Source organism: Nomascus leucogenys, chromosome 9 (assembly GCF_006542625.1).
Source record: "Nomascus leucogenys isolate Asia chromosome 9, Asia_NLE_v1, whole genome shotgun sequence".
Lineage (NCBI taxonomy): Eukaryota > Metazoa > Chordata > Mammalia > Primates > Hylobatidae > Nomascus > Nomascus leucogenys.
In genome coordinates this window covers 45,793,339-45,816,373 of record NC_044389.1, presented here as the reverse complement: position 1 = coordinate 45,816,373, position 23,035 = coordinate 45,793,339, and the positions used below count along the sequence as shown (strand labels likewise).

The 23,035-nt window shown below is 43.6% G+C and overlaps 1 long non-coding RNA gene across 1 annotated transcript in view; it reads left to right on the top strand.

Moving 5' to 3' along the window:
• The window catches only part of LOC115836695, a 93,478-nt gene extending 71,032 nt beyond the window's left edge, over window positions 1–22,446 (top strand). Inside the window, exons 2-5 of the long non-coding RNA XR_004031714.1 lie at window positions 5,937–6,086; window positions 18,267–18,971; window positions 21,629–21,744; window positions 22,225–22,446. This is a non-coding gene — a long non-coding RNA (uncharacterized LOC115836695). The remainder of the gene's footprint in view (window positions 1–5,936; window positions 6,087–18,266; window positions 18,972–21,628; window positions 21,745–22,224) is intronic.
• The last annotated feature ends 589 nt before the right edge of the window (window positions 22,447–23,035 follow it).

Genomic DNA, 23,035 nt, shown 5'->3' with positions numbered 1-23,035 from the left:
TCAGTGGTAACATCAGTTGGTGGGCTCTGCTTGACCATGCTTTTCTTGGTTCACTCATATCAGCTCACCCGGTAGCAGCTGTTGGGCATCCTGCCAGTGTCCTATCTGTCACATGGCCAGTGGTTGGCAGAGCTATGTGGCAGTAAGCATTCCTCTTTGTCTTCCCAGGGCCTGGCCCTTCGTCAGCATTCATTAGACTGGATGGCTTGGCTTCCTGGTGATCCTGATTGAGATTCTGAATTGCTACTTTATGTAAAGCATGGTGCCCAGGGGAGAGATGCCCGGGGCCAAGAACCTTGATCAGACCCACATGCCCAGCACAAGGCTGAGGATGAGATTGTATAAGTGGTCAAGAGAATCAACATGGTTTCACTCTTGAATCAGTCCAGGTTCACTAGGGGCTCCGTGACATGGCACTTTTTAACTTGGCGATCATGTCTTTGCTGAGTGATATGGGGTAGGTGTGGATATGATGATTCACACGACGCAGGGATCGAGTGCACCTCCCAAAAAACAGGAAGTGAAATACAGCAGCACTGTGTATTGCTGCTATGACATTTATCTTGATCTTATTAACACAGGAGGGGCTAAGCAATAAATGTGATCATCTCACTTGGAGAATTTGGGGTTGGTTGTTTATCCAATCCTTGAATATTTATTGAAAGTTATTTTGTGTCAGACACGGTTATTGATGTTGGGGGTATGGAACTATGGACTAAGGCGTAATTTCAACCTTTGAAAACTCCACAGAAGCTTTAAGAACCCTTGAGGAGACTTAATTTTTCAACAACAATGGGAGTGAAGATATAATACTGTAGGTGGGGCCTGAGCGCCACCCTGGGTGAGGCTGGGGGATGGGTATGCATGGGATTATTGGGGTCCCTTCACACAGAAATGCTCACTGGAGAGGCTTTCCTGTACAAATACTAGAAATGTAAAATTACATGTGAACTTCTGTGCTTAGAAAAGGCGCAGGATATATAGCTTAGAAAAATGTAAAGGAAAATTAAAGATCACCTATCACTCTCTCATCCCGATGCAACCATTGTGGAATGTACGTGTATTTATTTCTTTATCATGTTTGTATGTAGGTGCATTTTAAAAGCAAAATTAGGAATCATACTTCATATTCTGCTTTGTGACTTGCTTTGTCACTCAAACTGCATTAGGAGCATTTCACGAATCTTTGAATATTCCTTTATTACATGATATGTAATGGATTATGGTGTTTTGTTATATATTATAGTCGAGTTAGTCAATTAATGATTTGAAAGGGCACACTGGTTAATTATTGTTGTCTTTTCTCCTACGCCTCCTGGTTTTGGCTTTTATTATTTTGTAAAGATGCAGGAGAAATCTTGAGTTCTGAGTGTTTATCCCCATCCTTTGTGAACACTGCGCTCAGGCACACAAAACAACATGGGCCGGGCATGGTGGTGGGCGCCTGTAGTCCCAGGTACTGGAGAGGCTGAGGCAAGAGAATCTCTTGAACCTGGGAAGTGGAGGTTGCAGTGAGCCGAGATCGTGCCACTGCACTCCAGCCTGGGCGACAAGAGCGAGACTCCATCTCAAAAAACAAACAAACAAACAAAAACACACACAAAAACCCACAACATGATTCCAGTTTCTGTGCTCATTTTAGAATCCTGCACCTGACCACCACGCAAAAATGCCTCTGGATAACTTCATTTGGGCCTTCCCTTGGGTGGAACTGGAAGATTGTTTTCCAAACTCCACTCCTTTTCCATTTGTGTTGTCCGCTCACCCAGTGCCCCTTTCTCTTTCGTTTTTAGACACCTCGGCTGCAGCTGACTCCAGAAACATATTCCCTCTTTAAGTCTCGGCTCCACAGGTTGCCTCTTCTCATCATTTCTCATTTCTCACCGTGAAAATCTTTGCTTTCTCTCTTTATGGCTTCCTGAGACCTGAAAATAGAGGTAATTTAAATTTGGTAATTACGATGACAACAAAACAACTTATGTTGAAATGCAGAGTTTAAAATGCCAGAGTTTCCTACTGTTGAGATCTCTCTGCCTTCATTCTGTGGATACCGCTGTGGGAGCTTACCTGAGTCTGCCCCAGATCAGGAGGCCAAGCATGAGGCGATGAGCAACAGCTTCTGCACAGAGGTGGTGACTCTACCTCTTGGGGGATGGAGGCTGGTCAGCCAGAGTTACCACATTCAGGTTCAGCCCCTTCAGACCTTCCTAACCTCCAGGTGGAATCTTTGCCTTCCCACCTTCTGGACCCTGCACTGGGAGGGTCTCAGGCTGTAGCCATGAGGCGGTATTAGGCAGCTAGAATCACAGGGTGGGGACTGGGGGGTGGGGTTTCCTCTCTGACAGTGGCTAGGTGAGTCACCTTCTGTGGGCCGCTCATGGCAGTCTCTTCCTCCATCCTTGAAGCGGGCCTTCCAAAGACTTCACCTGCTCCGTTATAAAGGGCTTTGAGTTCTGCAAGAGGCAGCTGTGAATGTATTAGCATCCTGCTTTCTGTATGAACATCCTGCTTTCTGGCACATGGCTAGGCCACCGCTTAAACCACCGGTGCCAATTCACAGTGAAAAAAGATCTGCTCAAAGCTGGTTTCAGAAGGAGGACATGGGAGGCGTATAATACGAGCCCGTCTCCCGACGGTGCCATCTGTTCTCATTAAGGCAGCCACAGCGCCGAAGGAAGGGCCTCCAGGTGCACACAAGGAAGCCTGCTCGCCTTGTTATCCTCTCAGAGACTTTGCCTTTTGTTTTGTTTAGTTTTGTTTTTGTCTGGCAGGCTCAAAAAGACACTGTTCTACTTTCCGCAGAACAATCACTCTCACATTTTAAGAAATTAAGTCTCTGGGAAAAAAAATATTGTTTGAGAGGGCTTGTAATGGCTCCTTGACCACACGCTGTGCCTGCCAATTTATAACAGAGAAATATTACAGAAGTTGGGAGCCAAAGTTGGTGTGCACAGCCATTGCTTAAAGAGGGATGGATGCTTCCTGGGGACAATGATCTTCCCCCAGGCACCCCAGCATTTATTCAATCTGGAGAGAATTTGTCTGCCAGGCTCCCACTCCTACATCCCAGGAAGAGCTGGGCACATTCATCATCTTGTGTATTCGGAAAGTGATGATAATTCCTCTGAGAGCCAACTGGGCTCGGGAGAGTGTGATCAAACTTCTGCTGGCAATCAGACTGCCTTTGGGGAGGGGAGTCTCCATTTTGCAGGTATGTCTCTACTGCCAGTCTGCAGGGAAGCCTACCCAGTCAACAGTATTTTACCATGAAAATCTCCTTTTGGGGGTATCTTATATCACATTATAGGGAAAGGCAGAGGAAATATCAAAAGCATTTGGCCCCGAATTTAAAATGATCTTTCCGTAAATTTTTTCAGACTTTGTTTTACAGGATTGGTCCGAGGCCTAAAGCATGTCTTCGGGCCTCTTACATACTCGTAATATCCTCCTTCTCTCTTGGGGTTTCCTTCCTGCCTGCCCTCAACATCCCTTACCACACTCCTATTCTGTCTCTCCTCACATGCATGGTTTGTGTGTTATGTCCTGTCACTCAGTTCCTACTAAAATGTTAGCTGATGTTAGAGTATTCTCCTGGGAAGGTATTTGCATTTTAATAGGTGGCTTGAATGTAGAAAAGCTTCATCTTAAAGCTGCAAAGCCTCACTGGGGAAAAACAGGCAATTTTGGATAGAGTGAGGGATGAGGGGATGAGAAGGGGGAATGTATGTGAGGTCAGAGACATTCTCACATCTTACTGTGCATTGTCCATGGAACTTGCCTTTCTTTTCTCTTTTTTTTCTTTGTCCCCGACCTCAGAGTAAATGGCACCTCACACACTCTTGTGGGCCAGAAAGAAAGTCTTTCATAGGCAGATAGGAAATAAGACCGCAGTTTTTCCAAGAGTACTGAAATGCAACAAGTCTACTGGTCTGTTGAGTTAAAAAATGGTCAGTTTGGTTGTTCTTGTTCATCTAGTTCAGCTGATCAGTTCGGTAAAAGCAATAGAGTACTGTACTACAGTACAGTAAAACTGTTGATTCACAGCAGCCATCCCTAAACTTTTTGGCACCAGGGACTGGTTTCATAGAAGAAATTTTTTTTCCACAGAAGGGGCGGGAGATGGTTTTGGGATGAAACTGTTCCACCTCAGATCATCAGCTTTTAGCACATTAGATTCTCATAAGGAGCACACAACCTAAATTCCTCGCATGCACAATTCACAATAGGGTTTGCGCCCCTATGAGAATCTAACGCAGCTGCTGATCCGACAAGAGGCGGCGCTCAGGTGGTAATGCTGCTCACTTCCTGCTGTGGGGCCCTGTTCCTAACCCATACTGGTCTGTGGACCAGGGGCTGGGGACCCCCGATTTACAGCACTAAGTTACCAGTTTCCATGTTGGTGGGATTGGCGGAAACTTTTCAAGCTCCATATGATGGAGTAACACAGGATAGAAGGAGTACCCTTGGGAAAAGCCTGGCTGCATCTGCCCCTTTATAAAGGAGACTATTGAAGCTAATTTATTTTGAAAACACAAAATGAAATTTGGTTTGAAATTTGAGGAGGAGATACACTGATGTAGCCTCTGAGAAGGAGTCAAAGACCGATAAAAGGTGGTTCTTTCTGTTCCCAAACCCAGAAGCCAATAGGGTCGACAGAAGGAGCACAGCGCCACAGTGACCATGCTGCGGCATTGTCAGATTTAGCAAGAAGAAATACAGGGTGCCCAGGGAGGTTTGAACTTCTGATGAACACTGAAGACTTTTTTTAGTATGTATGATTTTTGGAACATATTTATAGAAAAAAATTATTATTTATCTGAATTCAAACTGAGTGTCCTATATTTTTGCCTGGCAATCTGGTACCATACTGCCCCTTTGTAATTCCTTGTATACGTTGTTAAAGAATAATTTTTTTGAATGGTAAAATTATAACTCTTGTATGAATATAAAATGAACATGAGTCAAAGATTTTTTTAGTTCACCGATTAATGAGCGAATCAGTAAGATGTCACAACTGGTTAGAAGAATTCAGAACACACACACACACACACACACACACACACATACACACACACAATCAGGAAAGGCTGAACTGAATTTGTTAATAGTTGCAAAACTAGCCAAGTTCCCAGGGCAATAATCAATTGCATTCCACTGGGCAAAATTAATTTGCGTTTCTATGGACAAGAATCATTTGCATTACTCTCAGTTTTCTACAACTTGCAGTAGTTGTAAAACAGGCCAAAGACAATGAACACTACAGAATAACCAGGAAGGGTGTGTTAGAACTTCCTGGAATCATTTTTGCCTATTTCAAAGCCTTTCACAACTGAAACATTTGACAGTGTTGTGCCCTCTCCTATGTCGGGCCTTTGCACTTGATGGCTCCTCCAATTTTTTAGTTGTCTTGAACTTACCCTTGACTGTGGGAGATCAGAATATGCCACCCCAAAATATGCCTCTTTGGCATGAGGATTGTTGAGCTGACGGCAAATAAGGAGAAACACATGCAGGAAGGCACCCTGCTCTTTCCCTATTTGCCTAAAATCAGAACATACATTTATGAAGACGAAAGACATCCCACCTCCTCTTGCTCCCCAGGCAAACAGAGATTAACCACAACTTTGGATCCTTACATGCCTGGAGAAAGCACCAGAGGAACCTACATTAACAAGCTTCACCAACTAGCCTTTATTTGCCAATTATTTGCCTTTCCAAAAGTTGCTGCCCCTAAAGACTCAAAGTTCTTTTCCTTTGTGTCACAAACCTAAAAACGTACTGTTCCTTGTTGAAGATACTATATAAATTGGTATTCAAAGCCACCTCTTTGAAAGTTTCTTATTCTCTGGGTTTCTCCCATGTATGTATGAAATATACGTACATCAAACAAGCATCTGTTTGTTTTTCTCTCATTAACTTTTTTTTTTTTGTTAAAGGGGCCTGTTCTAAGAACTTATAAGAGTTAAGAAAAAAAATTATCTTCAAACATCATTACCTCTGGAAAGCTCTTCCTGACCCACAAACTAGGTTGGATTCATGTGCTACAAGCTCTCACAGGACCATGTTTCCTTCATTAGGGCATTTATGTGAGTTTATAATTCATCCTCCTTACTGAGGTTTCTAAGTCCTTGCATGATCTGACCCCTGCACACATCAGCTTCCCTTTCAATAACTGTGCTCTGGTCATACTTCTCTCCCTTCTGTTCCTCGACCATAACAAGTTCTTCCCTGCCTTAAGGACTTTGCACCTGTTGTTCCCTGTGCCTGGAATATTTTTTCTCTTGGCTCTTGCAAGGCATGTTTCTTTTCATCCGTCAGGTCTCAGTTTGAATGTCAGAAAAGCCTCTCCTGATTATCTTATCTAAAGATGCTCCCTTCTCCCCCCTTACTTTCTATTGTAGTGATTCCTCAGCCTTAGCACAGATCAGAATCACCTGGCAGGCTTGATAAAACACAGGTCGCTGGGGCCCATGGCCAGAGTTTTTGAGTCAGCAGGTTCGGAAGCAGCATGAAGGTCTGTGTTTTAACAAGTTCTCAGTTGATGCTGATGCTGCCAGGATGGGCATCACTCTTGGAGAAACGCTGCTCTGAGTGTTTTCTTTCAACACCTGACATTCGGTTTGTTTTCCCCCTTTGCTGATTTGCTTTCTGTCTCCCATAGAACTGAAAGTTCCACGCGAGCAGAGATAGTGGGGCTCCTATTCTCCGATTCATCTAGAGTACTAAGAACAGTGCCTTATATAAAAGAAGTTTAATGACTATTTGATGAATGAATGAATGAACCATTTTCTACTTTTTTGTTTTGTATTGTAACAAAGGGTTTGCTTACCAAATTACTGTTGAACTCAGGTGCCGGAACCAAGTTATAGAGATTGGCTTTCATCACTAAGATACGTTTGTGGAAGAGGAGTTGTCTTAATTTAATAAACCACAATGATATCTGACCAGTAACTTGAATAAGGACAAGTGCCTACTGCGGCCTGCGCTTTCCATTCGCACACCTTCCTACTTAGGGCCAATGTCATTAACCAACATTTGGTTAGATGGCATCAGGGCTTTAGGTGCTGTTGACAGGTCTCAAGAAGACATGAGTTTTGCCAAGACTGGTAGCTATGAGAGCATTCAGAAGACATATATGGCAAGCGGGGTGAGGGAAGGGCTTGTGCTTTGGCTTTAAGCGTGCCTCTTGGATGAAGCAGCTTGGGCAAAGGAAGGGAGAGAGAGGAAGCAGGGAGAATCCTTCCTCCAAGCTAGGTTATAGGCAGCGCTCTCACATCCCTGGTCTTGGCAGGTCCTAACTCCAGGCCTCCTGATGCCCATATTCTGTTCCAAAGACCCCAGTCCAGGCTTTAGGGCATAGCCTCAGGCAATCCTACCCACTAACCCTCTAGGTTCTGTTTGTTTCCCCCCTTCTACTCTCTTCTATGCCATTCCTCTAGGCTTTTACCTTGCCACGTGACAGGCTTATGTGGTAAACTAATGGGTCCTAATGACTGCCACACACACACACCTATATTAAGGCCACGTGCGGTGGCTCACGCCTGTAATCCCAGCACTTTGTGAGGCCGAGGCGGGTGGATTGCTTGAGCTCAGGAGCTTGAGACCAGCCTGGGCAACATGGTGAAACCCTGTCTCTACAAAAAATTTAAAAATTAGCCAGGCATGTCGGTGCTCACATGTAGTCCCAGCTACTTGGGAGTCTGAGGCAGGAGGATTGCTTGAGTCCAGGAGGTCGAGGCTGTAGTGAGCCATATTCATGGCCTGGGTGACAAAGTGAGACCCTGTCTCAAAAAAAATTTATATATCCATATGTTTCTCCTTGGGGTGTGTGTGTAGTGAGACACAATATGGCATAGTGCCTAAAAGCATATACTCTGAAGTCAATCCTATGTTTGAATCTTTTTTCTGCTAAATACTGTGTGTCCCTGAGAAAGTTGCTTACGCATTCTGTTCTTCATATTATGGGGTTAACAATAGCACTAAATCATAGGGTTGTTGTAGATATAAAAGCGATAATAATTGTAAAGGGTTTAGTCCCTGTGCCTTGTAGCTACCAGGATAATAGGCCTAATAGACAGCCCCCTATGGAAAGAGCTTTCCATTTTAACAACGGACTTTGGTAAACACATGCGCTGAGTACAACACTCTTGGCAGATCAGATATTTGAGGGTATTCAGATGACAGCATGTGAGCAGATGCCTATTCTGTCTGGCTGTTAGGGGACAGAGCACTAGGTGACTTGGCTGCTGTCTCTGGTCTTAAAAAAAGCAAGTACTGCCCAGACCCTGGTAATTGAGGATAAGACAATAATAGCAATGTTGTACTCAGGAGCGTTGCCTTAAATAATCCTTCTCCCTAATAGCTTTGCCCCTGGCGTGTGACAGGTGTTTACATTATTAAGTAAAAGCATTTAAACAGCGACCTCCTTCGTATAAGGGTGAAGGAGATTAAAATCCAAGCAGTGCTCCAGCTATTTAAATCAATGAGACTTGTCAGATCTGTAACACATGAGCTACTTAGAGGGCACAGGCACCTATTGTTTTGGAGCTTCGACTAATATCTCAATATGCTCCCTCCCTCCAAGTCTGGCCAGGCCCTGGGATGCTCATTAAAGGCTGGTCTGACCACGGCCTCTTTCCCTGTGGAAGCAGCGTTAACTAACTCTTGGCTAGATGCATGGCAAATAGTTATGCTATTAGGGAGGATCAGAGCTTGAGTTGATCCCTGCTTAGAGAAATGACCTTGCACGGAATTCCAGTGGTTAAGTTCCTTAGCTAACCAGAAGCAGGGACCATAAACGTTGCCCCCCTCTTCCGCTAGGGGGTGCTAAACCAGGCTGCTTGGCTTTGCCCACAGCCATCCTTTCTTGAGTTGTGTTTACCCAGTCTTTAGCTATGACATTGACAACTTCAGGCCCACCTTCAGCCTTGAGGAACCAAGTTTCTGAAACTTAAATCTCTCTCTTTTTTAAAGCTTCATGCTCTCATCATGAACAAGAAACTTCTCTCTTCCTTAGTAATCAAACATAGATCCTTCATTTGTGTCAATGGAAGGGAAGTCTCCATGTATGAAGAGCAGCTGGACCTTAAAGATCCAACTCTTATTCCTCAAGATTTATCTTCCCCTTGGAGGTCTCTAGCTAATTTCTGCAGGTCCTACAAGGCTGGCTTCAGAGGGCGCTGATTCATTATTAATTCTCCAGTTCTAAGCAGGCGAGCAGGGTGGGGGACACTTGAACCTTCTTTTAATCCCTTAGATTCACAGCCGAGCCAGGCTGGCCACAAAAGGAACTGCACACAGGTAGAGTTACAAGGCGAAGTTGACTTTTCTTCAATTTATGGCTCCATATGTCGGCCTGTCTGACTCATGGAATGTTGCCAGGTGGAGGGTTCCTGATGCCAAGAGACCGCTTAAGCCTCATCTGTAGAAGTGCTGGTTCAGCAGAGGGTGAAGCACTTTCTTCCTGGGTGGTCTCAAGGTCTCTTTTCCTGGTGATTGACTTTAGGAAGTTCTTCCCATCACAGGAAAGCCCATAGCAGCAGGTGAGGCCACAGCCTTTAGTCTCTACATGACTTCTTTGTCAAAATGCAACATCAAAGGGTTCACAAGGAAAAGAGACCCACGCAAATAATCCGTGGCTGCTCACAGTGTCAGGACCAGCAGCACAGGTATCACCTGGAAGCCTGTTAGAAATGCAGAATCTCAGGCCCCCAGCCCTGCAGAAACAGAATCTGCATTTTAACAAGCTGCCCAGATAGTTTGTGTGCATGCTGCAGCTTGGGAAATAGTGACAGAGCAGAGAGACAGCCTTTTGTATACACTGTCTTTTTCCACCACAAGAAACAACTGCATTCAAACTTGGTTCAAGGAAAAGTCCTGTGATGTCCCTGTCCTTTGGAGCTGAGGAATTAACATGGGCTCTGTGGGGTTTTTCTGGAGTATGACAGAATTGTTGGGGATGCTTGAACTTCTGAAAATGTTTGAAGGGAGAAGGAATGTAACGAATCTTCTGCTTAGAGCAAAGCAACGAGACCGCATCCTGGGTTGGAGACCACTGCACAAGTCACTTTGCTTATTTCTATAATTGTGGTCAGTACCTCTGCCATTTGCCATCTTCCTACAGCGGTGTGTAGGCCTCTAGGAGGCCTGGAGCAAGATCAGCACCCAGGTGGAGGCCTCTTAGAAGAAAAAGCCCTGTCAAAGTGCAGGGGACTCCCAGACAATGCAACATTCATTCAGGCCCATCAATTCTGTCAAAAGTTCATTCAATGAAAATAGTACCAAGTGGGTACTCAACTGCTTAGCCAGTTTAGTCTCCACAGCAACTCTGAGGCCACAGGTAAATACAGTCTCAGGCACGGAAGGAAATCTGATATTTATTCATAGAGGCAGTAGATATCCCTCTGTCCCTGACTTGCTAGCTATGTGACCCAAGGCAAGTTACTTACCTTCCCCAACCAGTAGCTTCTCCATTTTAAAATGGGTTATCAGAAGGTACTGATCTTCTGGGTGTGTTGTAAATGCTAAACTTACTGTTCACTCTAGGCCAGGCATGGTGGCTCATGCCTGTAATCCCAGCACTTTGGGAGGCCCAGGCAAGGGGATTGCTTGAGCCCAGGAGTTTGAGACCAGCCTAGGAAACATAGTGAGACCCAGTCCCAGCAAAAAATAAAAAAAAATTAGCTGAGTGTGGTGGTGCATGCTTGTAGTCCCAGCTACTTAGGAGGATGAAGTAGGAGAATTACTTGAGCCCAGGAGCTCAAGGCTGCAGTAAGCCATGATTGTGCCATTACACTCCAGCCTGGGTGACAGAGCAAGACTCTGTTAAAAAAAAAAAAAAAAAGCACCCTGTAATGCTATTACTCACACTTAAAGTCTTCTCTATAGGAGATAAGAATGATATTTCAGGAGTGTAAGGAATCTTGATGTCACCTTATGGAAAAGGGATGAAAAAGAAGATGAAAGAGGCTTGTTTTCATTTTGCAAGAGTCATGGATTCCAGTTCCAGGTCTGTTTTGCATCACCATAGTCCCAGACAAGTGTAACATCCACAGCCCAGGAGGAATTCTGGATGAAATATCAGCCAGGAGAAGGACTGTGACAGCTGTAGGTCACTTGGGCCATAAAGTTAGTTAATGGGGAAGACAGATGAATGAGTGTATTGTGGCAACATATCAGAAGGTCTGAGGCATAAATAGTGTTGGAAAATAATAAGACAGTTGGTTCTTGAGGATCAACATTGCAGGGAAGGAGAAATGCACAGCAAAAGACCATGTTGTGTTTTTGGATCGTGGCCGGGGATGCACATTCACTCTGCCCCTCTCCTCTTCAACCCCACTCTCCACATCTCGTGACCTGGTGGGAAGCCAGTGGTCATGAGATCCCATCACATACACGAGTTTCAAGAGTCACTAACAAGCTTGTAAGGAACAGGTACTTTCTAAGGAATATACACTCTTGCAGCTGTATTCCTAGGGCTTAAATAGCACACTGTTTTCCACTGACAAATGATTTCAGGTAGGGAGAGCTCATGAACTTGTACGAATGGCAGACACATTTGAATTTCTTTTTTATTCTGAAAGCTAACTGCTGAAAGCAAATGTGAAAAAAAATTATCTCCCTCTGTTTTATCTCCGGGAGAAGATAAAAATACGAGGTGTTTTAATTTGGCAGTGATCTGGGCGCCTTCCGCTGGCCTGTTTTCCTTTTGCGAAGAGCTCCCACTTTCCGGACTGCCGTTTCTTTGATCTTATATTCTCTCTGTGTTCAGGTACCCCTTTGTGTCTACCTGAATCGTGTGTAACAAATCATCTTAATTACTTCAGGCCTGGCTTCCTCCTCCAGTTCTCATTTTCTGAAATTCCTGCGATGGTTACCAAATAAATCAGTGTGGGGCTCCAGCCCTTGGAAACAGCACGGAGGCACCAGCAGCAGCCAGAGGAATTTCAAAGTTAGTTAAAAGGCACAGGAGGAGTGAGGGAATTGAATGAGAACCTCCCTACCCACCCTGATTTTCAGCCTGGAGAGTTAGTGCTGCCTGTATTCCAATTCCGTGTGCTTTGCAGGGCTCAGCCCTCACACCTTTCCCCGTAGAAGAGAGAATAATTAATGCCGTGACTCCTTGGCGTGGTAGATAGAGCCCTGCTGTCATCAGCAGTGCCCCAAACACAGTAGGAACACGTACCGTATTTCAAAGCCCAGGCAGGCAGAGAAGGGGGAAGGAACTGGTGGCGCGCTGTGACCTGCGGGAGCTCCCCGGCTCAGCCAGTAGGAGGCCCAAGCTAGGCGGAGAGAGGGTCGTGGGGAAGCGGGCCGCTCCCGGGACTCGTCACTGGGTTGGAGCTGGCCCGCTTGAGTGGCTCCAGTTCCAGGAAGGCCGGGGGGCGTGGGGCTACGTTTTAAGTGGCCGTTTGTAAGAACCCCTGGCGGAGAGGTGCTGAGGCAGGCTGGGCTGTGATCCTGCACGCCCGGCGGCCTAAGGGGAGGTAATTGGGAACCGCCAGCTGACACTGCGGAAAAGAAAATGTAAGCCGCGCAGCCGCATCAACGCCTTCCTGACAGCGGTGTCTGTTAGTCCACGGCGTCCCCTCCTAAGGGGAGTTGCGAAAGACCCATTCCGGAGGCATTTCACGGGGCCCCGTAACGCCCGGGCGAGTGAGCTGCTGAGAATTGCATGGCTCCTTCTGGGGCCAAGCGGTCCTAGAAAGGCCGGCTGGGAGGCCGATTGCTTGGACGTCCTCCGCCAGCCCCCCCAACTCTGCGTGCGGCGACGTTGGGAGGTCCCGTTAGAAGATCCTTGGGCGGGATCTGTCCACCATGCCGCGGCGCGGAGTGGGAGAGGTTTCGGTCTCTGCCAAGGGAAGGTGCTGTTGAGTGCATCGCCGTGAACACGACGCAGCACATCCTACAGCCCCTGTGGATATGTGGATGCTGTGGGGGCCTGTTGGGTCTGACAGAAATTTCAAAATCAAAATTTTTCACCATCCTCATTGGGTGATGGTTTGTAGAATATTTTTGAGGGAGTCTTGTTTGAGGCGGACAGACGCACTCACCTGGTACACTCTTCGAGAACATGGTGATAAAATAGGTTGGCTCTAACGAGAAGGTGTCACTCCTCCATTCCCTTTCCCAAGAGGGCTTCGAGGGACACCCAGGTGACCAGGATGTGGCTTCTCCTGTGATAGCCATCTGAGAACGTTGTTCTCTGTTCTTTACTTGCTTCTAGTCAGAAAACATGGCCTGTGTTAGGCGCCCTGGGGGATAAAGCAAATTAGACCTGGACCTGACTCCAGTTTTTTCTTTTAAAACTCATTCGTTTTTTCTTCAAAAAAATAACTCCCCAGGTGTTTCTAACGTACAGCTGTTTTTTGTTGGGAATTACTACATTAAATTACCTCGAAGACTCTTCTCATTTCAGAAATTTTTTGGTTTCCTAATTGTTTTTCTAAAATTTTTAATTATTTTTATTTTTATTTTTTATTTTTTTTTGAGGTGAGGCCTCCCTATGTCGCCCAGGCTAGTCTCGAACTCCTGGGCTTAAGTGATCCTGCCACTTCAGCTTCCCAAAGTGTTGGGATTACAGGCCCGAGTCACTGTGCCTAGCTTCCCCTGGTTCTTGAGCTCTTCTGGGGCCACTAGATTCTCTTTCACCAGCATGAAGTAGGATCATTTTAGTTAGGGTCAAATTATAACCTTAAATCCCAAGTGACACGGTTCTTTTGTGACCACTAACCCCCCAAAAGATTTTTTTTTTTTCTGATTTCAAAACTTCTCCTCCTAAATCATCCTGCAGATTTTACTGAACCTCTACTACGTGCCAGAGGCTCCATTCTAGGCATTGGGGAAAAATACAATGGTGCAGACAAGGAGCCTGTTCTCATGGAGCTTGCATTCTAGAATCGGATCCAGATCCTTATGAATTTCCTCTTTATTTTGTTTTAGTCTCTTTGTTAAGCTTTCAACTGTGTTCTTCTGGTTATTCATTCCCAGTTCATCCTAGGGCAGAAACATAAATTAAGTCCACTTTTTTTTCTTTTCGAGATGGAGTCTCTCTCTGTTGCCCAGGCTGGAGTGCAGTGGCGCAATCTCGGCTCACTGCAAGGTCCGCCTCCCGGGTTCACGCCATTCTCCTGCCTCAGCCTCTCCGAGTAGCTGGGACTACAGGTACCTGCCACCACTCCCAGCTAATTTTTTTGTATTTTTAGTAGAGACGGGGTTTCACCGTGGTCTCGATCTCCTGACCTCGTGATCCGCCCGCCTCGGCCTCCCAAAGTGCTGGGATTACAAGCGTGAGCCACCACGCCTGGCCTAAGTCCACTTTTATACTTGGTATTACGCACTGAATGTTTTTGTCCCTTTCAAATTCATGTGTTGAAATCGAATCCCTAATGTGATGGTATTTGGAGGTGAGGCCTTTGGGAGGTAATTAGGTCCTGAGGAAAGAACCCTCATGAATGGGATTAGTGCCTTATAGAAAGAGGCAGGAGAGCTAGCTCATCTGCTTGCCACCTTGGGAGGATACAACACGAAGTTGGCAGTTTGCAACCTGGAAGAGAGTCCTCGCCAGCACCTGACCATGCTGGCACCCTGTTCTCTGACTTTCAGCCTCCAGAATTATGGGAAATTTCTGTTATTTTTAAGTCACCCAGTCTATACTACTTTCTTATAGCAGGTGGAACTAAGACACTTGTTTATCCTTCATCTGTAGGAAAATGCTAAATCAGATAATGGCAACCACTGTGAACTATATTATCTCTAGGGTATTATGGGGTCTCCATGGCAGGTGAGAGAAATATCTTTTTATAACTAAAAATGTTGAGCACTCTAACCATTTGGATGCATATATTTTACTCTCTGTATTTAAAAGTTAAGTCTCATTTTCTACTTGTAGTTGACATCTGTTGTTATCATTTACTGCTCCGTTACATGCTGGGAAGATACATTCCCTAGTCTTCCATTTTTGTGCATAGGGACTTTTTTCAGAAAACACTCCTAGCTCCTTGGTTCCCTGTATCCCCTTTTTCCCTTCCCCTCAAGGGAAGAAGAGTGAGCTACCTGATGGGTGAGTTTGCGTGCAGTGGCTGAGCATGGGACTCTCAGCCCCTTTCTATTTTCTCTTTGTCACCTACAAGTGTGCAAACAGCTGTCTATGCTCTTCTATGCCATACATGACAGGAGCAGGCCCCCATGGGAGACTGCATGTCTGTGATGGGGGCAGGCCCATCTGATTCAGGAATTAGCAAGCTCATCTGGTTAACAGACCTAAAGCCATGTTGTAAGGCTGACATTTTAAGGCTTTTCTACTTGGCTCCTGGGTCTTTATCTCAACTGGCTCCAAACTAGGGTGGGGCATTGAGCTTCCTCAAACCCCAATAGTACCCATATCTCAATTCCCTCTAGAGAACCAACTTCTCCAGCTCATAGTGAGTTTGAATTAAGTGAAACTGACTCTACACATGAGACCCACAATTAGCTCCCCTTGGCTACAAGATTTGTTTAAGGATGAACATAGGGCCCAATCAGATCTAATGAATCATAGTGATGTTTTTCTCATTGAGGAACTCTTAATTTTATCTGCTGGACCTAAAGGAGGGTGTAGGGATTACAGCCATTGCTGCCATCCCATTACAACATGAAGCCAAGAGACGTAGAAAAATGCTCCTGATGCCATTGGTTGAGTTCAGGATTCAGCCACATCTGAAATGTATTCTACCCCTGGACTTTTCAGCTTAAGTGAAACGATAAGTTCCCTTTGTGCTTAAGCTAGTTTGGGTCAGTTTCCTACTGCTTGCAATGGTAAATGGATCATTCTTTATATCATTTTCACATTGTTAGTTTTAATTGATTTTAGATCACCACAGATCACCTCAATTACTCACGTTAGATCCCAGGAGCTAGAAGCGATTTTAGAAAGTGTTAATAGCAGGAGGTTACTTAGGTTTTAATGTTGAGATGTTAATTATTTTAGGCACCTTTTATTACCTATTTACTTTGTCTATTTATTTTTTTGGTAAACAAATCTGATGGGGTACTTGACTATAGTAAGTCTTTAATCAAACTTTAACAATGCAATCAGTTTATTTTTTCCTTTTGATTAACTAGAGAAGAGCAACTCTTGTTCTTTAAAGTCATAATGATCATTATAAATATCCTCGAGGAAACAACAAACTCTTGAGGAAAGTTATTTCAGTTACATCCCGACATAAAAGACTGGAAATTTTTTACTGATAATTCTGGTGGAGGTGGAATATAACCAGAAGGGTGTTGAGGTTTGGATGGACAACAAGAAGAGAGAACGGCCTTCTGGGAATGGGGAAGAAAATCAGTGGAGTCAAGAGTGAGGCACATTCATAGCTGCTGAGGTGGAGCTGGCAAGCTGTCCAAAAAAAAAAAAAAAGTGAGCTTTCCGTTTCATTTTTTATAGAATTGCTGCTCATCCAGGGACTATATTTTTCAACACTCTTTGCATCTAGATATGGTCATGTGACTTGTTCTCACCAGTGAAATGTGAGTGGAAGTTACTTCTATGCCAAGGCTTTTAAAAAGTAGCCTACTTTCCTGGTACGTTTCCTGCTTTCATGCCTACGTCGTCCTTCTAGTGGTTAGTAGGGGCATAAACTCAAAGAAGTTTGGCTTTCTGAATCACTGAATGAGAGAAAAGTTGCTTTGATTTTTTTTTTTTTTCAAGAGACAGGGTCTTGCCCTGTCACCCAGGTTGGAATGCAGTGGAGTGACCATAGCTTACTGCAGCCTCGTACTCCTGGGCTCAAGTGATCCTTCTGCCTAGGCCTCCCAAAGGTGCTAGGATTACAGGTATGAGCCATCACGCCCAGACTGGGCTATTTCATGAAAAGGAAATAAAGTTCTATTGTGTTTGGCCACTGTATTAGGCTGTCCTTGCATTGCCATAAAGAAATACCTGAGACTGGGTAATTTATAAGAAAAGAGATTTAATTGGCTCATGGTTCTGCAGGCTGTACAGGAAGCATGACACTGGCATCTGCTTCTGGGGATGCCTCAGGAAGCTTTTCTTTGTGGCAAAAGATGAAGCAGGAGTAGGCACACAAGAGTGCTATCGCGCGGACAGCAGTAAGCCGTGAGGGATCCACCCCCATGATCCAAACACCTCCCACCAGGCCCCACTGCTAGCATTGGGGATTACATTTCAACATGAGATTTGGGCAGGGACAAATATCCAAACAATATCAACCAGTGTGCATTTACAGATATATTTGATACAAAAAGATCTCAGTGATTCTCAAAGTGTGGTTTCCAGACAAGGAGCATCAGCCTCACTGGAGACTTGTTAGACATGCAAATTCTCAGGCCCCACTCTTGATCTACTGAATCAGAATCTCGGATGCAGAGACCTGTGTATCTGACAAGCCCTCCAGGTGGTCCTAATGCACACTGAAGTTTGAGGACCACTGCCTTGTGCCGTCCCTACCAACTTCATCGCTGCTCTAACTGAGCAGTAGACATGGGTTGTTTCTCTCCTCACCTTTGCCTTTTCTTGATTAAACTCTCAAAGTGTCTTAAGTTTCTGAGCTTCATTAGTAATGGTGCTAAAAGTTAAGGATAATGTTGAAAAATCTTGTGCGTGTGGGAAGACATTTGGTGAGTTTGAAGTTCTGCTGAATTTTGAGAAAAGGAAACATCGTGAAAGCTTAAGATAGCTTGAAAACAACTTTTGTTCAGTTCTAAACATTAGCACTTTTTATAAAAGGGCATATGTCCTACCTAGAACAGGGGTCACAACCCAGATGCCCCCCAGGTAATCTAATCCAGGGGAGTAGGACGAGTGGAGGGCAGCGACCAGTATGAAGCAACAGCTGATTGTTAAGAATGTGGGCCCAGTGACTTCAGGTCTAAACATTATTAAAAAGAACTGCAGATTTGAATTTTCATTTTACATCTTCTGGTTTGTAAATGTTAACTCACATTACAAAAAATCCAAGAAACAAAACCAAAAATTGTGTGTGGGTCGAACATGCCTGAGTGTTTAATTGGGCCCCTGGGCTGCCAGGTTTACAACCTTTGTCTGGAAGTACCAAGGAAGCAGTCAGGTTGCTAATGTCTCCTCTTACTCATTAGGAGGCAAAATAACTTTTACACAATGATGAGCTTCAAAAGAGAGACGAATAAGAGCTGTACAAAGTAGTTGCCAAGGTAACATCTTGCTGATCAGAAAGGGGCGACAATTGGGTTTTATGTAGACGCAGTGGGAGAATGAAACACAATCTTTCTCTGTCTTCTTTCTGTTTAAGATCAGTGTGGAAATGGATGTGGATGCAGTGCTGCTGCCTGAGATTAGCAGGAAGCAATTCTTTTCCCATTTGGAGAGACCCCAGTGAGACCTGATCAACTAGCAACATGCGGAAGTCACACCATTAAATCTTCCAATTTGCTAGCAGCAAATCAATGAACTCTGATAGCTGCTGCCCTAAGCTAGCATCCAGGGAACTGTGGACAAGCTATCTGATACCTGAATTTTAGTGAAGGAAAGTTAAATTTTTTCTTAAAGCAGGGCGGGAGTGGGGTTGTGTGGGGAAGATTATATTAAGCAGTGAGAGAAGACAGATGGAGTTTTGTAGAAAGAGAGCTGGTTGTTTTAAATTGTATCTTAAATTTTTTTGTAGAGTGATTGGCAATTAGTGTTTTGTTAGTTGTGTGTTTATACCAACCAATTAATAAGAAAGGCTTTTATTTTTATTTCATCAATTGGAGCTGAACTTTATTTTTTATTATAAATATAAGGCATTATTCTAGGGCCTGGCAAACATAGGGCCTGGCAAACATAGGCAGCCCCTTTCTTTTCTGTGGAAGATTATACCTTGGTATGTTTTCACCACCGTGAGATGAAAATTTGAGAACAGTGAGAGACAGATGCTTGCCTGAGGAGTTTTATTTTCCCGTTAATCCTTATCAGATATCCAGATATTACCTATATTGCCTTGATTTGCTGTCTGAAGGTGGGTTTCTTTGATTGTTTGAAGAGTTCTGGGCACTAGAGGTGCTTTCTTTGTGATGGGAGCAAATAACAAGGTGTTGCCCATGACATGGTCAAGCCTCTTCAATTAGCCACCTATCCTGGCCATGTTTTCATAGAGATATATCTCATCCCTTTTAGTAACTGCAGAATCTTGGACATTTAGAGGTCTCCAAATATTGTTTGTCATTTATGGTGTATCGTGTTTTTGTTATTATGATAACGTTGCAATAAATATCCTAGCAACCTATTTTTGCTTACAAGTAGAGTATTTTTGAAGAATAAATTCCTTCATGTGAAATTGATGGGTCAAAATATAAAAGGATTAAAGTTTCAGTAGTTAGTTAATTGCCTTACAATGGAATTACAACAATTTATACTTCCGCCAGTAATTCATGAACTCTGCCTTAGTATATAATATTTCTAATCTTTCCCAATCTGATACTGAGAAACGTGTTTTATTATTCTATTTTTTTTTTCACTGAAAGAGAGACTTTGAACACCCCTCCGTATGTTTCAAAAACACTTGTAGACCAAGTGTGATGGCTCACTCCTGTAATTTCAGCACTTTGTGAAGTGAGAAGATTGCTTGAGCCCAGGAGTTCGAGACCAACTTAGGCAACCGATCTAGACAAGGGAGACCTTGTCTCTATGAAAAAATGAAAACATTAACTGGGCATGGTGGTGTGTGCCATGGTGCTAGCTGCTCAGGAGGCTGAAGATGGGAGGTCTGCTTGAGCCTGGGAAGTTGAGGCTGCAGTGAGCTGTGTGATGGCACCACTGCACTCCAGCCTGGGCAACAGAGTGAGACCCTGTCTCAAAACAAAACAAAACAAAACAAAACAAAACAAAACAAAAAAACGAAACAAAACTTTTTTTTTTAGTGAATGTTTCTTTATAGATTTCAATTTCTAAAAATTGTTGGCACTTTTTTTGATTGACTGAGGAGCTCATTATATATTAAGCAATTTAGACTTTTTTTTTTTTTTTTTGAGACAGAGTCTCGCTCTGTCGCCCAGGCTGGAGTGCATTGGTTCGATCTGGGCTCACTGCAACCTCTGTCTCCCGGGTTCAAGCAATTCTCCCCCCTCAGCCTCCTGAGTACCTGGGATTGCAGGCACCCACCATCATGCCCAGCTAATTTTTGTATTTTTGTAGAGATGGGGTTTCACCGTGTTGTTCAGGCTGGTCTTGAACTCCTGATCTCAGATGATCTACCCTCCACGGCTTCCCAAAGTGCTGGGATTACAGGTGTGAGCCGCCGTGCTTGGCCCAATTTAGACTTTTTAAACCAACTTTTGAAGGTTGGTTTAAAAAAAAAATGACTGGATCATGTTCTAACTACTTATAGTCTCAGCCAAACACAATTGCGGTAGGCCTAGCCAAAGGCTCTTTGCTCAGTGAAAGTTCCATGAATCTCAGGCACAGAGGATAGTCTGGAAAGACCTAACGTGCACATGCAAATCTATTAAGAAAGATGAAGTCTTAGGCTTATATGGAGCTAAATAATTGCATGTTTAATGCAATGCCAGGGTACAGGTAATGGTGATTGGAGTTGGAGGGGTGATGTGTGTGGTGGGTGAGGAAGTCAGGGCTGAGTCCTAGGTGAGATCAATAGCAGTGATGTGTATTTATGCATCTGAGGGCTGGAATGCTCATGACAGGATTTATTTTCATTCTCTTTCGAGGAGAGCCATGCTGCCTTGCTGCTTCTTGCTCTTGTACACAGAGCACTTGGTGTCTTGCGGATCCCCTTTGACGCCGGTGCCTTTCCAGGCCAGTGCTTTGCTTGTGCTCAGAGGATGCATGCTCAGGCCCTACCAGACTAGGGATGAGAGGCAAACTTTCTTTCCAATGCTCTGTGTGGGCTCCCCATGGCATTTTCTTTCATTTTGGGTTCCATCCCGGCCTAAAGCTTCCCATTAAAGCTAATGGCCATTGGAGTTAACCCACATTTTCTCCTTTGGTATTTATAAAAAGCAACACTGAAAAACCTTGAAATTAACTAATAATAAAAAAACCATTGATCGGTTCTTTCCTGGAGATGGTTCTTTCTTCTCAAATAGGCCACTTTGCAGACTGGAAATCACCCCAATCCTCAAATAGCCTAATATTTTTCACATGTGATTCCAGCAAATTGCTGTTTGCATAACACCTTGGTGGGGACTCACTGAAGAGCTAGATTTGTTAGTGACATTTTCACATGACGTTTTGAGCTGCCTGAATAATTGTAATATTCGCCAGAAAAAAAAGTAATGAAAGGTGCCTACAATTATTCATATCTCAACATTGTAAGCCTTAATTTCCTGCCTGAAGTGTGGTAAATTACTCATTTTTAAAGTTGTCTCTAGCCACTGAGAGTTTATGGTGATCTATATATATATTTTGTAGATTCCAAAAAAAATCAATGACTATGAATATCACAGACTGTCAAAATAGCTGGTGTGATTATAAAATAACGAGATCAACTAAAAACATCAGCTCTCAGACATCCAAATTGTAAGAGGAAAATGAAGACGAGGAAGGGCAAAGTGAATTGCTTAATGTCTTGTGGGTACCAAATAATAGAGTCAGTATCTGCCCCTGCCATGCTGAAGATTTTGCACTGTTGCTTACACACATTCATTCCCCTTTTTGCAGGCTTTGTCGGGCCAGGAGATGGTTTTGCAGCAGCAGAAGACTATGAACTGGGCTTTGGGAGATAGGATCTCTGGTTGTATTCTGGCTATCCACACTCTGAAAGAGGACCGTGACAGGTATTGTCATTATTTTTGGCTAAGTTTCTAGGTTAGCCAACCTATGGCAGATTGGGAAGACTTTATAATGTGAATAAACGGAAGAAAGTTTACATGATCAAAAAAGATTTTTTCTCCTGGTGGAAACTGCAGTTATTAGGGCAACTCTTTAAGTGCCCATCAATATCAGGATGCATTTTAACAGGTTAAGTACTCTTCTAACTGGGATGAATAGGGCATTGACAGGAAAATTAACATACAAGTTCTTATATCCTCCTTCCCTTGTATCTGGTCACATAACCTAACGTGAATTTTTTATGCCTTTAAGTGCTGATATTATGGAAAAACCTTCTAAAACTGGATAAATATCATTTTCCAAGACTCAGACCAAATATCACATCTTTCTCTGATTTTCTTGATCCTTCCTGCCAAAAAGAAATAGCACCATATATATATTAGTGTAATCCATTTGTAATTAACATAAAATTTCTCATTTTACAGAGAATTTGAGTATCCTACCAATATACATACAAAAGAAAGAAAGAAGATTTGGAGTCAAGGGAAAAAAGCGCAATAAAATAGATGCTTACCACTGACTCTCACACAGTTGCTAGAAGAGACTGCATATTTGGGTCTAAGTTTCTGGAAGATAAAGCAAAAATAGAAACACAATTCATTATAAAATTTGGGCGTATCCATAAAATCAAAACAAATGAACTGTTTTGAGAAAACTCTTTCTGAGTTTGAGCTCTAAAAGGAACTTCTCTATGGAATCCTTAGAATATGAGCAGGCTGTGATATAGGGGAGAAACCCCTCGACATTCCTATATGGGGTTTAGATCTAATTTCACTCAGTAGTTTTTAAATGTTACTCCTTGTAGACAGATGATGAGACACCAAAGTACAGCTGAGTGAAAGCGGTTCCTTTGAAAACGAAAGGCTGTAAAAACAAGGCTGTGGATCATGTTGTTTTAGTTCTTTGCAGATTTTTTAAACTGAATTGTGCATCTGTGTACATGAAGAATAAATTGTAGAATATCTAAAGAAATGGATGGGCCGCTTATCTTTTAGAACCTCCATAAATTATTTATTGTAAGTATGTTTGATAAGGATTGTACAGCTGAGAGTTCAAGGTTGCATTTTTTTCCCCAGCAAGAACCAAAAGTGCAGATAACATGCAGCCAATTAAGGACAAATCTGTATGGTTTGTCAATCAATCTGTCAGAATGTCCCTGAATTGTAGCACTTATCACTTGGTATTATAGACATCTGTGTCCGTGGCATAACTGCATCCTCTTCAAGGGCAGGAATT